Below are 13,698 nucleotides of genomic sequence, written 5' to 3' on the forward strand. Positions count from 1 at the left end.
GAAGGAAGGTACTGGAACAAAGCTGACAGAAAATGTTGACCTCTGGTTACAAAAACAGAGAAAGCAGTGGACTCTTTCAGCTATGAAACTGTGGTCCAGAGGGCCATTTTACACAAGACTGGTTGGGATTATTTGCAAGATGGTATATTTTAGGCCAAAAGTGCTTATCCTCAGGGGTCAGCTTCAGTTTTTAAGGCGAAGCTAAGTCAGTTTAGCCACTTCTGTTTTGACGTGCCATTAGACTAGGAAATTAGGAAAAACCCATTATCCATGGATTTGAATTTCAAAAAAGGAGCTGATAAATAATGGCACCATTTTAGAAAGATAGGAAATTATGCATAAGAAGACAACACAATAGCTAAGTACCCATATAAAGAGAGCCCTAATTCAGGGATCGCTATCAAATTGGAGTAGGCCCTTAGTTTCTTTCCAGCCTGTTTCAGGATGTTTATTAAAAAAAGTAAACTAGGATAAGGATCTTGTAAAGGTTAAGTTGACAAATTGCTTAAAGAAGAGGGGAGTGGCAGAATGTATAAGTCACTATTTCCTAAGCAGCATTCATTCACTCACATACTCTGCCTTCATAATTCTCACTAATGTGTACCACATGGACTTAAAGATTTTCTTCAAACTGATTCATTTTTTAACTTAAATTTTAAAAAAAGAAGCTATATAGGGCCTCCCCTGGTGGCGCAGCAGTTGAGCGCTGGGTTACAAGGCTGCCCGCAGCCTCTGCAGCGCCAGTTAGATCCCTGGCCACCAGCGAGGGTCCCACCAAAAAAAAAAAAAAAAAAAGCTATATACTTGAGTTGTTAATTATATAAATTAAGATCATAAAAATTAATATAAAGCAATAAAAAATGTAAAGAGTGCTCAAACCTCAAAACTTGTAGATCAGTGATATTTATAACCTGCCTTGGGAAAATGGGAACTGTTTTAGGATATGTCCCACAACCAGTGGTGGAACCCAAACAGATGACACAGTTGAACAAAATACAATGCAACCGACTAAGTCAATAGGCTCTAAAAATGAACGTAGTAGAAATAAATGAGTCAGTTAAAATGTGTACCTGGTCTATTCAACCAAAAAAAAAAAAGAAAAGAAAAGAAAAAAAAAATCTTGCCATTTTTAATAACATGGATGGATCTTGAGGGTATTATGCTAAATAAGTCAGAAAGAGAGGAACAAATGTCACATGGTTTCACTTATATGTGTAATTTAAATATGTGTGTGTATAAAGAAATAAAATTTGACTATATATATATATATATATATATATATATATACTAAACTAAAATCTCAGAGACAGAAAACAGATTGCTGGTTACTTGGAGGGCGAGGGGGTGGGTGAAACAGGTGAAAAGGATCAAGTGGTACAAACATCCGCTTCCAAAATACATAAGTCAAGAAGATGTGGTCTACAGCATGGGGACTATTATCAATAATTTGGGATTGCAAATTTGAAAATGTTTAAAAAAAGATGGTAAGCAGACTATTAAGAAGATCATTTCATAGTGCATATGAATGTCAAATTGTTATGTTAAACAGGAGAAACTAAAATAATGTATATTAATTATACTTTAATTAAAAAAAATGGCATAGGGCCTCCCTGGTGGCCTATGGGTTAAGTTTCAGCCCTATCACTGTTATGATCTGAGTTTGATCCCTGGCCAGGGAGCCAGCCCACATATGGCACAGCAGACCTTTCCTGTCTCGCCCGCTGCTCCCCTCAGTAGTGTATTTCAGTCAATCTGCCTGTTCTGCTTCCCATTCTGTCTCCCCATTCACTCTGTGAATCCTCTCACCCCCACACCTCTGGCCTGCACCCCAATTCTTCTATGCAATAAATAAGCAAACAAACAAATACATAAATAAAATGACATGTATCCACTCATGGTTAAAATGACTGTACTTAGAAAAAGACTTTGTTTTCTGATTATATCTTATAAATAATTATAACACACTGGCCATCTGGTCTTATTAGCCCTTTCTACTTTGGCACAACAAGAGGTTAAAACCAATTAATTTTTCAATGAAAACCAATGACAATGGGAGAATGGCAACAACAATTTTAAATTATCTGTTTGACTTTTTCAATTTAATGAGAATCCTATATCACTGTTTTAATATTTTATGATTAATTTATAGTAGAAAGAGCATCAGATTAGAAATCTTGAATTTGCAATGGTATTTTTATTTTCATTTATGTGATCTTGGAAAAAAGCATTAAACCTTTTTAATTATGTATAAATAATGAAAAGTTTAGACAAGATATCATTTCTGATCACATTTTGTTTTCAAAATGAAAATATATGTTTGATTATTAAGAATTATTCTTTGCAAAAATTTAAACAACATGAAATTATAAGAATAGAGTCTGCTATTAACTAAATTCTTGTGTTGCCCCCAAATTCCTATATTGAGGTTTTAACCCTCATTATGATGGTACTTGGAGAAGGCACCTTTGGGAAGTAGTTAGATTTATTTGTTTTTTTTTTTTAAAGATATATTTATTTATGCATACAAGAACTGGAGTACAGGCCAGAGGTTTGGGGGGTAAGAGGATTCAACAGAGACAGAGTGGGGAGCAGAACAGGCAGATTGACAGAAATGCATTGCTGAGGGGAGCAGCTGGTGAGTCAGGAGAGGTCTGCTGTGCCATGTGTGCAGCCCCCTGGCTGAGATAGAACTCATGCTGCAGTGGCTGCAGACAGTCTCACAGGTTGCTCTCATCCCCCTGCACCACCAGGAAGACCCCTGAACTAGTTAGATTTAGATAAGGCTATGAAGGCCCTCATGATCGGCTTAGTGTCCTGATAAAAAGAGATATCAGAAAGTTTGCTTTCCTCTCTTTTTCTCTAACATGTAAGAACACAATTGAGAGGGGGATGTGCAAGCCAGGAAGTGGGATCTCACCAGGACCCAAATGTGCTGGCACCTGGATCTTGGGCTCCAAGCCTTCAGATCTGAGAGAAAATAAGTTTCTTGATGTTTAAATCACCAAATTGATAGTATTTTGTTATGACAGCCAGAGCAGACTATGACCCTTTCCCGTCTACAGATAAATTTCATTAACCATTAAAGATATGTTTCACAACTAGTGATGGAAACTAAACAAATTATAAAACCTCAGTGGGCCCCAATTGCTTTCTTTCACCATGGCCCATTCACTTTATTTTTTAAAAGTTGCAGTTTTAATTTTTATTGCTACTTCTGAGATTTTCAGTTTTAGACTTGTGATTTCCCACCATGCAAGGCAAGACTGTAAATATCATACAGTCTGTAATATCAGATTATGATATTAATCTGTAAATATCTGAGCTCTCTTTCATGATCTCCAATCTCATCCCAGCTTTGTGACACATGTGCACTTTTTGTTCCCCAATTTCCCTATATGATTATATAGCAATAATGCCATACATCATTGAGCTACATAATATTTCATACCTTATGATAAATATCCTTTTCTTGGGGCCTCCCTGGTGGCGCAAGGGGTTAAGCACTACACGATAAAGCAATCCACAGCCTCTGCAGCACGAGTTCAATCCCCGGCTGGTCAGTGAGCTACCCACATGGCATGGCAGACCTCTCCTGTCTCGCCCGCTGCTCTCCTCAGCAGTGTATTTCAGTCAGTCTGCAGTTTCCCCACTCTGTGTCTGGCGAATCCTCTCACCCCCCGCAACTCTGGCCTGGACTCCAGCTCTTGTATGCATAAATAAATAAATCTTAAAAAAAATAAACATCAGGCCTCCCTGGTGGTGCAGCAGGTTGAGTGCCGTGCTATGAAGCTGTCCGCAGCCTCTGCAGCACAGGTTTGATTCCCGGCCAGCCAGGGAGAAATCCACATGGTGCAGCAGACCTCTCTGCCTCACCCGCTGCTCCTCTCAGCAGTGTCTTCGGCCCTTCTGCCTGCTCTGCTCCCTGCTCTGTCTCTGGTGAATTCTCTCACCCTCCCGTGCCTCTGACTTGTACCCTGGTTCTTGTATAAATAAATAAATCTTTAAAAAAAAAGGAAAAAAGAAATATCATTTTCTTGAATAACCTAATAATTGCCTTATTTTCAGTAGTCGTAGTTTTTATGCTCATCAATTATTCATCCTGAAATTCATCCATTTTTAAAATTTTCTCTTACATTAAGATGCATCAGAATTATATCAATATCCATTTATTTAATTTCTCAAACATATTTCCTGTGATATTACTTGCCTTCTATGCTTACTATAGTTGCCATCCTAGGACATCCTTTTATCAATAACTTGATGCTTCCTTTGGACTCTCTTTTGTGTAGTATCTCATATCTTAAATTACCCCTTGCATGTTTTTCTTGGTTTACTCTTTTTGATAGAGCCAAACTAAGAAAGGAAGCATTGGAAGCTAATTTGTTTTATGTGATACTTTTATTAATTATCAAATTCTGGCTTAGAAATTATTTCCTTTTGGAATTTTGAAGAGAATTGTGCCAATGTCTTATAGCTTCCACTTTTGGGAGAGAAGTCTGAAACCACTGTGATCCCTGGTTCCTCACAGAAAACGGTTTTTCTGTTATGGGAAACAAGCCAAGGCTGGGCTTCTCCTTGCTGATTAAGTAAGTTCTTATGCCTATAAAGTGTTCTGGCCAAATATTCAGTCTAGTTAGCCTGGCTCATATATATTAGCAGCAAATACAACCTTCTAAACCTGTCATTAGTTGCAACATCTCAGAGTTGTGTTGTTAGCATTGGAAGGAAGCTGAGAGATCACCAGATGTCTCAATGTATAGCAGATTCCAAGCACTTCCAACATTTAAATTCTAATTCCAAGTAGCAAAAGTTACAACGTTTTGCATTCCCAGAACTTTCCAAATGATCCCTGAGTACATGGCAGATGTGGGGCACTCTCCCTCTCCCAGACATAGCAGACATGGATAAGAAATTGTGGCAGTTTCCAAAGGAGTACCTTAGAATCCTTTTCAGTATGGCACACCAAGATATCAGGTAAAGCTGGCCTCAAGACAGTTCCATCAATAAGGAAAATGAGGGCCTCCCCGGTGGCGCAGCGGTTGAGCGAGGGGTTGCGAAGCTGCTCGCCCCCTCTGCAGCGCCGGTTCCATCCTGGGCCGCTGGTGAGGGTCCCACATGGCGCACAGACCTCTCTTGCTGCCCATTGCTCCCCTCAGCAGTGTACTTTGGTCCTTCTGCCTGCTCTGCTCCCCGCTCTGGCTCTGGTGAATTTTCTCACCCTCCCGCGCTTCTGACTGTACCCAGTGCTTGTATAAATAAATAAATCTTTAAAAAAAAAAAAAATAAGGAAAATGAGATCTGAAGGCTAAATTTCCTACCCAAGATCCTGCATCAGGCTAGCATCCCAGCTAGGCTAGAACATGGCTCTTCTTGATGGCCTCAGCAACATGCCAGCACTTACATTCTAATTCCAAGTAGGAGGTAGTGATATGTATTTGCAGAGCTTCCAGATAGTCAATAGGATAGGCAAAACAGATATATCCTGACAAGAGATGCTTTGTCTCAGTGAAATAAAAATGGCAATACTTTCTATTGAAAAGGATTACGAGTTAAACTTCCTATGTTCATCTAATATTTGTCATGCTTTTTGTGTGACCAGCTCCAGTTGTGATTGCAGGTCAACCATATCCAACCCTTATCCTGGGTGTGCTGCTTTCTGTTTGCAATTTCATCTCAAGCTCCGCATGCTAACAGATCATTGGAAACCTGAACCTTAGCAAGGTAAAAACAATTTCCCAATGCTAGTCATGGCTCAGATGAGAATTTGATCTTCTGACACCTTCCTCACCCTATGAAACAGGTTAATCATTTGTCCCTGCTCTTAAACTGTTTCTGTTAATTGAATGAAGCTTTACTCTGAGTAGGAAAATAAAAAAGTTCTCCTGATTGCAGAGATAGCACCCATAGGACAGGTTACATTGAATGCAATTAAGATCGCGTCTACACCCTGAGGTGGTCAAAGCTGTCAATAAGCAATGCTAGATGCAAGTGGAAACCTAGCAACAATAATTAAGTATGACTAAGAATGACTTCAGGAATGTCTTTATAAGTCTGGTCTATAAAGAAAAAAATCTTGACTTGAAACTTTCTGAAATTAGACCCAAGTGGTCTGGATAAAAATATGTGTGAGAAAGGGAATCTTTTCCAAGTTTTCCTTAACTGCATCAAAATATCAAGATTCCACCCATCCGCAAACATTTTGCTTGTGGCATAGGCACAGGCTTTAATCAATTCTTATGTCTGTTTCTTGAGGGCAGAAGTGTGCCTGCAACATTCTGCAAAAATGAGATGTTTGTCATTTTTAATATCCAACTTGCCTGTAAGTTATACTGTAAAGATGAATCCATGGTCTATGACAAGTCATACAAACCCCCAAATTGAGGCCTTAATAATTCCCCAAAAGAAAGATATTACAGCAACTTTTATCTTCCTCCAAAAGGCACAGTTCTTGGAGTTGATGTTGACCAGTGGCACACAAGCTACCTTGCTTCGCTGTGACTAATCAATTCCCCAGAGGACACTAAGATATACTGAGCTGTGTGAGCTCCAGAGGAAATAGACAGCAATGAATCACAGAGCTCAAGAGTGGAAAATGCAGTGTGATTCACATTAACAAAAAGAAAAGGTTGAGGGAGAAAAAACAACTACAAATTAAAACCACACATACACACTCACGCATCAGCAAATACCTCCTTGAACATGTCAGTGTAACTTCTGCTTTTTTAAAGTTCAAAGAAGGGGGGAAAAGGCAAATTTTCAAAACATAGACTAATGGAACTATGGCAAAATTGAACCAGCATCATGTAGTTATACAGCAAGAAAAAATTATTTGTCATGAAATTGTATTTGTAATAAAAAAAGCCAATATATTATTTTTTGCTAAATCTGAAATAGTCCCTCATATAACTCTTAACATTTTTGTTGAATAGTATCAAACTTATACATTTTAACTTTTGCTTAAAGAACACTTTAACTTTGTAGGTAGCTTTCTTGCCTATTGTAAGTCTTTTCTCAAGTAGCATCATTTAATTTCTCAATAATGAGCGAGGGACAAAAAGCTAGGTGATAAAAGTTGTGCTGCCTACAGTCAAACCAACAAAAAATACAACATAAACCAACAAAGAATAAAACTGAAAACTATCACGATTAATCACTTTGAAACAATGGAAATCACTAGAAACAATGAATAGCATCCTAACGCTTAGAATTCAAGTAAGAGCAAATTAATAATTCATGCGGGAAAATTTTGAGTTTTGTTGGTGATTATTTAAATGGATAAATATGAATTTGAATTGTTTAATGAAAAAAATTACTAAGCTTACAAAACATCAGATGAAATTAATATTTGGTATATTTCAGCATCCGGGATGACCAAATGAATTTGAAAATCAGTATAGACCAGAAACTAAATGGCATAGCATGGGAGGGAAGGTGTTTTATGGATGTCTTGGGTGGTGGTATTGAATAGCCACACTAATTGTTCTGAGCAGTTGCTATAACCAGTGGTGATTTTTAGGAAATAAAGTGGTAACGGTAGGAAAAAAAATGTCACCTTTTCTTGGAACGTGATATCAACTAAAGTCAACCATGTGATAGCACTGGAGGGGGCGGGGGAAAGCATAAGGGAAGGAAGGAGGAAAAGGACAGGGAACCACTTATCCAAACACCATACATGTGTGCATATATTTGGGGGAGTTCCACCTAAATCAGGCTTTAAATTTGTTTTTGTTTGAACTTTCCAAGTTTGAAGTCTTCTTGGGCCAACCTAACCAGATGACTAAAATTTCCGCTTTATTTTGTTGTGTGAGCTCACAGGCACACATTTATACTCCCATTTTCCAGTAAAAACAAAACAATGTGAGAAACAGCATTTCAGACTCAAATGTTTTCGTCTCTGCAGCTGCCTTTAGCGCTACCATTTCCTATTCTGACCTACTTAGCAACATTTGCACTTTACCAAGGCTTGAAGAGATTATTCATCATTTCAAATTACCCATCAGGAAAGAATTTTATAAACATGCTTGGTTTTCTATCATTTATTTATCCTATACAGGCACACTTCAGATATTGCAGGTTAAGTTTCAGACCACCAAAATAAAACAAGTGTCTCTATAAAGCGAGCCACAAAAATTTTTTGGTCCCAACTCAAATGGATAAAAGAATTGGACATAAGACCTGAAACCATAAAATATATAGAAGAAAATACAGGCAAAAACTACATGACATACATCTCAGCAACATCTTTAGAAACACATCCCTCAAAGCAAAGAAAGTGAAGGAAAGGATGAACAGCTGGGACTACATCAAACTAAAAAGCTTCTGCACAGCAAAAGAGACAGAACCCAAAACAAAGAGACACCCTACTGATTGAGAGAAAATTTCTGCACACATTATTACTGATAAGGGACTGATCACAAAGATCTACAAAGATCTGACTCGACTCAACAAAATCAAAGTAAGCAATCCAGTCAAAAAGTGAGCAGAAGAGCTAAAAGGACACTTCCCCAAAAAGGAAATGGCCAAGAGGTACATGAAAAAAAAAATTCACCATCACTTGTAATCAAGGAAATGCAAATCAAAACCATATTAACATACCACCTTACACCAGTAAGAATGGCACATATCAAAAAAAAACCCAGCAACAACAAATAATGGCAAGGATGTTGTGAAAAAGGAACTCTCCTACACTGCTGGTGGGAGTGCAAACTGGTCCAACCACTCTGGGAAACTGTCTGGAGGTTCCTCAAACTACTGAAAATGGAGCTACCATGTGACTCAGCAATTCTACGCCTAGGGATCTACCCAAAGGACACAAAAACATTAATTCAAGAGGATAACCACACCCCTATGTTTATTGAAGCACTATTTACATATGTAAGGGATGGAAACAACCCAAATGCCCAAAAATACTCAATCAAGAAGATGTGGTACATGTACACAATGGAATATTACTCAACAATCAAAAAAGATAAACTCATGCCATTCACAGCAACATGGATGGAGCTAAAAGGGATTATGCCCAGTGAAATAAGCCAGAAAGAAAAAGAAAAATATTGGATAGTTTCACTTATAGTAGGAATGTAGGGGAGCCAACTAAGGGATCAGGAAAAAAATTATTATAATAAATTAAAAAATAAAATTAACAGAGACACTCTGCAGGGGAGGGAGAGGGTTCAAAACAGAGGCTGGAAGAGCACAACGGACTATGGTGATGGTGCACAGGTGAATTGATGGTGGGAATTTTACAGGAACTACACCTGAGAGGAGAAAACATACACTGTACAAAAACAAGGAATCATGTAAAATATATATAAAAAATAAAATTTAAAAAATATTTAAAAATTTAAAAAAAAAATTTGGGGTTCCCCATTGCATATGAAAGCTTTTATACTATACTATAGTCTGTTAGGTGTAAAATAGAATTATGTCTAAGAAAACAATCTACATACCTTAGTTTAAAAATACTTTATGGCCAAAAGTTGTTAGCCATCAGCTGAGTCTTCAGTGAGTCATAATCTCTCTTGCTGGTGAAAACGGTCAAGGCTGGTCTTCAAGCCTAGATGTGGATGATGTTGACTGACCAAGGATGGTGGTTGCTGAAGGCTGGGGTGGCGATAGAAATTTCTTAAAATAAGAAAACAAAAAAAATTGCTACATTGATTAACTTTTCCTTTTACAAAATATTTCTCTGTAGCATGCAATGCTGTTTGATTTGATAGCATTTTACCCACTAGAATTTCCAAAATTATAGTCAATCCTCCCAAACTCTGTTTCTGCTTTATCAACTAAGTTTTGTAATATTCTAAATCCTTTGTTAGCATTTCAACAATGTTCATGGCATCTGCACCATGAGTAGTTTCCATCTCAGGAAATCAATTTCTTTGCTCATCCGTAAGGAGCAATTCCCTATGTTCAAGTACTATCACGAGTGCAGCAACTCAGTCGTGGCTTCAGGTGTCGCTTTTAATTCTGCAATAGTTCTTTTGCTATTTCCACTTCCTCTGAAGCTACTTATGCCACTATTGTCTCCACACTCAAAGTCATCCATGAGAATTGGAATCTACTCCTTGAAAACTCCTATTGATGTTAACAGTTTGACTTCCACCCATGAATCATGAATGTTCTTAATGGCATCAAGAATAGTCAATCTGTTTCAGGTTTTCAATTTAGTTAGCCAAGCTCCATCAGAGGAACCACTACTTGTGACAGCTATCGCTTTATGAAATTCATTTCTTAAGTAATAAGACTTGAAAGTCAAAATGACTCCTTGATCCATGGGCTGCAGAATAGAGGTGTTAGCAGGCAGAAAAACAACATTTATCTCCTTGTATGTCTTCCTTAGAACTCATGGCTGACCAGTTACATTATCAATGAGCAGTAATATTTTGAAAGGAATCTTTTTTTCTGAGTAGTGAATCTCAACAATGGGCTTAAATTATTTTGGAAACCATGTTGTCAGCAGATGTACTCTCATCCAGGCTTCATTGTTCCATTTATACAGCATAGACAGAGTAGATTTAGCATAATTCTTAAGGATCCCATGATTTTCAAAATGGCAAATGAGCACTGGTTTAAACTTAAAGTCACCACTTGCATAGACCCCTAACAAGTGAAACAATTGTCCTTTGTAGCTCTGAAACCAGGCGTTAGCTTCTCTTCTGTAGCTATAGATGTCTTAGATGGCATCTTCTTCAATAGGAGGCTGTTTGTCTACACTGAAAATCTGTCGTGTAGGGTAGCCACCTTCATCAAATATCTTAGCTAGAGTTCCAGGATCACTTACTATACCTTCTATGTCAGCACTTGCTTCTTCCCCTTGCTTTTTGATCTTATGAAGATGGTCCTTTCCTTAAACTTCATAAACCAATCAGTTGGCTTCAAACTTTTCTTCTGCAGCTTCCTCATTTCTCTCAGCCTTCACAGAACTGGAGTTGTGGCATTACTCTGGATGAGTTTTGGCTTCAGGGAATGTTGTGGCCAATTTGAACTTATATCCAGACCACTAAACTTTCTCCATATCAGCAATAAGGCTGCTTCACTTTCCTATCACTCGAGTATTCATGAGAGTAGCACTTGGCATCGCCCTAGATAAATTTTTCTGTGCATGCACTGTTTGGCAAACTTTTTGGTATGACAGGTTTAGATTTCAGCATATCTTGGCTTCCCCCAAGTCTTCCTCACTAAGCTAATCATTTCTAATTTTTATTTAAAGTGAGAAATGTGTGACTTTTTACTTGAAGAGTTGGAGGCCCTTCTGACATTATTAATTAATGAGTCACTATTGCATCTCAGGGAACAGGGAAAGGGAAAAGGGAAGTGTGAGAACAGCCGATTAGTGGAGCAGTCAGAACATATCTGTAAGTTTGCCATCTTATGTGGCTGAAGTTCATGGTGTCCCCAGACAATTTGAATAGTAATAACAAAGACCACTGCATGCTGATCACCATAGTTGATAAAATAGTAATGAAAAGTTTGAAATCTGGTAAGAATTACCAAAATGAGCCGCATGTTGATAAAATGGCACCAGTAGGCTTGCTTGATGCCAGGCCACAGCCTCCAGTTTGTAAAAAAATAAAATAAAATAAAATTGCGATATTTGCAAGGATAATAAAGCAAATTAAAAGAAAATTCCTGTAGGGCCTCCCCTGGTGGCGCAGATGGTTGAGCACCATGCTGTGAAGCTGTCCGCAGCCTCTGCAGCACCTGTTCGATCCCTGCCGGCCGGCGAGGGTCCTATATGGTGCAGCAGACCTCCCCTGTTGTGCCTGGTGCTCCCCTCAGCAGTGTATTTTGTCAGTCTGCCTGTTCTGTTCCCCGCTCTGTCTCTGGTGAATCCTCTCACCCTCCCGCACATCTGGCCTGTACCCGGCTTCTTGTATAAATAAATAAATAAAACTTTTTAAAATTTATTTATTTATTGATACAAGCACTGGGTACCGTCAGAAGTGTGGGAGGGTGAGAGAATTCATCAGAGCCAGAGGGGAGAGCAGAGCAGGCAGACTGATGAAATACACTGCTGAGGGGAGCAGCGGGTGGCAGGAGAGGTCTGCGCGCCATGTGGGACCCTCGCCAGGCGGCCGGGGATCGAACCGGTGCTACAAGAGGCCGCGGGCAGCCTCGCAACCCAGCGTTCAACCACTGCACCACCAGGGAGGCCCTAAATAAATAAATCTTTAAAAAAAATAATTCCTGTAATTTGAAGACAGTTTCATATCATCACAGCAGCTTTTCCTCTTTTTTTCAGTGGTTGTATAGTGTTTTGTTGTATGATTGTGCCAAAAATCAAATGAATGAAATAACTATGGGAAAGAACGTTTTTTCCCATTTCGTGCAAAGGGGGTATTTAGCTTCTGCTTGCTCAGATTTAAAAGCTACAATTTCCCTCCTTCCATTCATCACAGTCTCTGGAGCAGACTGGAGCAGACGCTAGTGGTGCCCCACCTTTATATCTTCAGCACCCATCATTCCCACCACATGTCAAGGGTTTCCTACTGCAAGTACCTTGGTCTCTCTTTCTGATGACTCTGATGCAGGAACATACTTCGCTCACTCATGAGTGGGTCAGCTAACCAGGGAATGATTCCCCTTGGAGCAGTCCTCACCAATGACAAATAGTAGTTGGTGGCTAAGTACCCCTGTTTCCTCACTTTGTGGCTGTCCCTACTCCTGGTTGAAGTAACTCTGAGGTGGATGAATATCTTCTCCCAGAACTCCCTAGCAGGACTGAGCCACAGTTGCCCAAAGTGGAAATCTGCTCATTAACAAAATCCTTCCTTGTCTCATCTCCCTACTTCCTCAGCTTCCTTCCTGAAATCATCTAGCAAGTAAGTTACTTGCATCTAAATCCTTGTCTCAGGTCTACTTTGGGGGGATCATAAACTAAGATGCCACCAAGAGGTGATACTGAATGATTGGCTCATATATCTGGTAATTTTGCTCAATCCTTGTGCATTTATAAAGACAGAGACAAGTCACTATGTTTACAGGTATCTTGAAAGAATAAAGCAAATGATTTCACTAATTGGGTTAATTAGAATGTTCTACTGGGCCAAATAAGGTGGCAAGGTTAAGACACAAGAATCGAGTTCTATGTTGATTTACTTGCTTGGTTGGCCAATGCATGGGCACAATATAAGTAATGTACAAGTGTCTTTGGAAAGGTATTTAATCATTTGAGACTTGGGTTTCTTCCACAGACCTTCTTTTGGGGCCAAGAACACAGCAGTCAAGTCACCCTTAGCATATGCTTTATGACTTATAACTCAAAAAAAGCATAAAATGGCAAAGCTTTTCCATGCAAACTTGGAAAAAGGCCTGTAAATTTACAACTGCAAATTCCAACCAACATGAAAGCTTTGCCTTTTCTCCTTCCAGATAAATTGTATTCATGCCAAATGAGAGCGCCAAGGCACTGAGAAAAGAAATGACATTTCACAGAATCCAGAGCCTTCTCCTAAATGCAGGAAAATGACACATCAGTATAATTGAAAATTTATTCATTCCACGTGCTGCTCTTACTTCATTCTGATAAGCCTGAACAACTGGTCTATGCCGACTCCAAATCTAACCATTGTAGGCAGCTGCTGAGGTGGGAACAAGTTGTTGTGGGAGGAACAAGCTCAAAGGCTGCAGACAATTCATGAGTCCACAATGAACAAAGCCGTGGAAAAAATAAAGTAACCAACCACCCCCAGCTAA

General features: G+C 38.9%; 1 protein-coding gene across 4 annotated transcripts in view; it reads right to left on the reverse strand.

Moving 5' to 3' along the window:
- The window catches only part of RIN2 (Ras and Rab interactor 2), a 219,442-nt gene that overhangs the window by 147,952 nt on the left and 57,792 nt on the right, over window positions 1–13,698 (reverse strand). For 3 of the 4 annotated variants that reach the window (XM_054696013.1, XM_054696010.1, XM_054696016.1), the window contains exon 3: window positions 9,450–9,624. The exons of the other annotated variant lie outside the window; for it this stretch is intronic. The gene's annotated coding sequence lies outside the window, so the exon portion shown is untranslated. The remainder of the gene's footprint in view (window positions 1–9,449; window positions 9,625–13,698) is intronic. 4 annotated transcript variants of the gene reach the window in all.

This window comes from Talpa occidentalis, unplaced genomic scaffold (assembly GCF_014898055.3).
Source record: "Talpa occidentalis isolate TD23 unplaced genomic scaffold, MPIMG_talOcc4v2.1 talOcc4.10, whole genome shotgun sequence".
NCBI classification, from domain to species: Eukaryota; Metazoa; Chordata; class Mammalia; order Eulipotyphla; family Talpidae; genus Talpa; species Talpa occidentalis.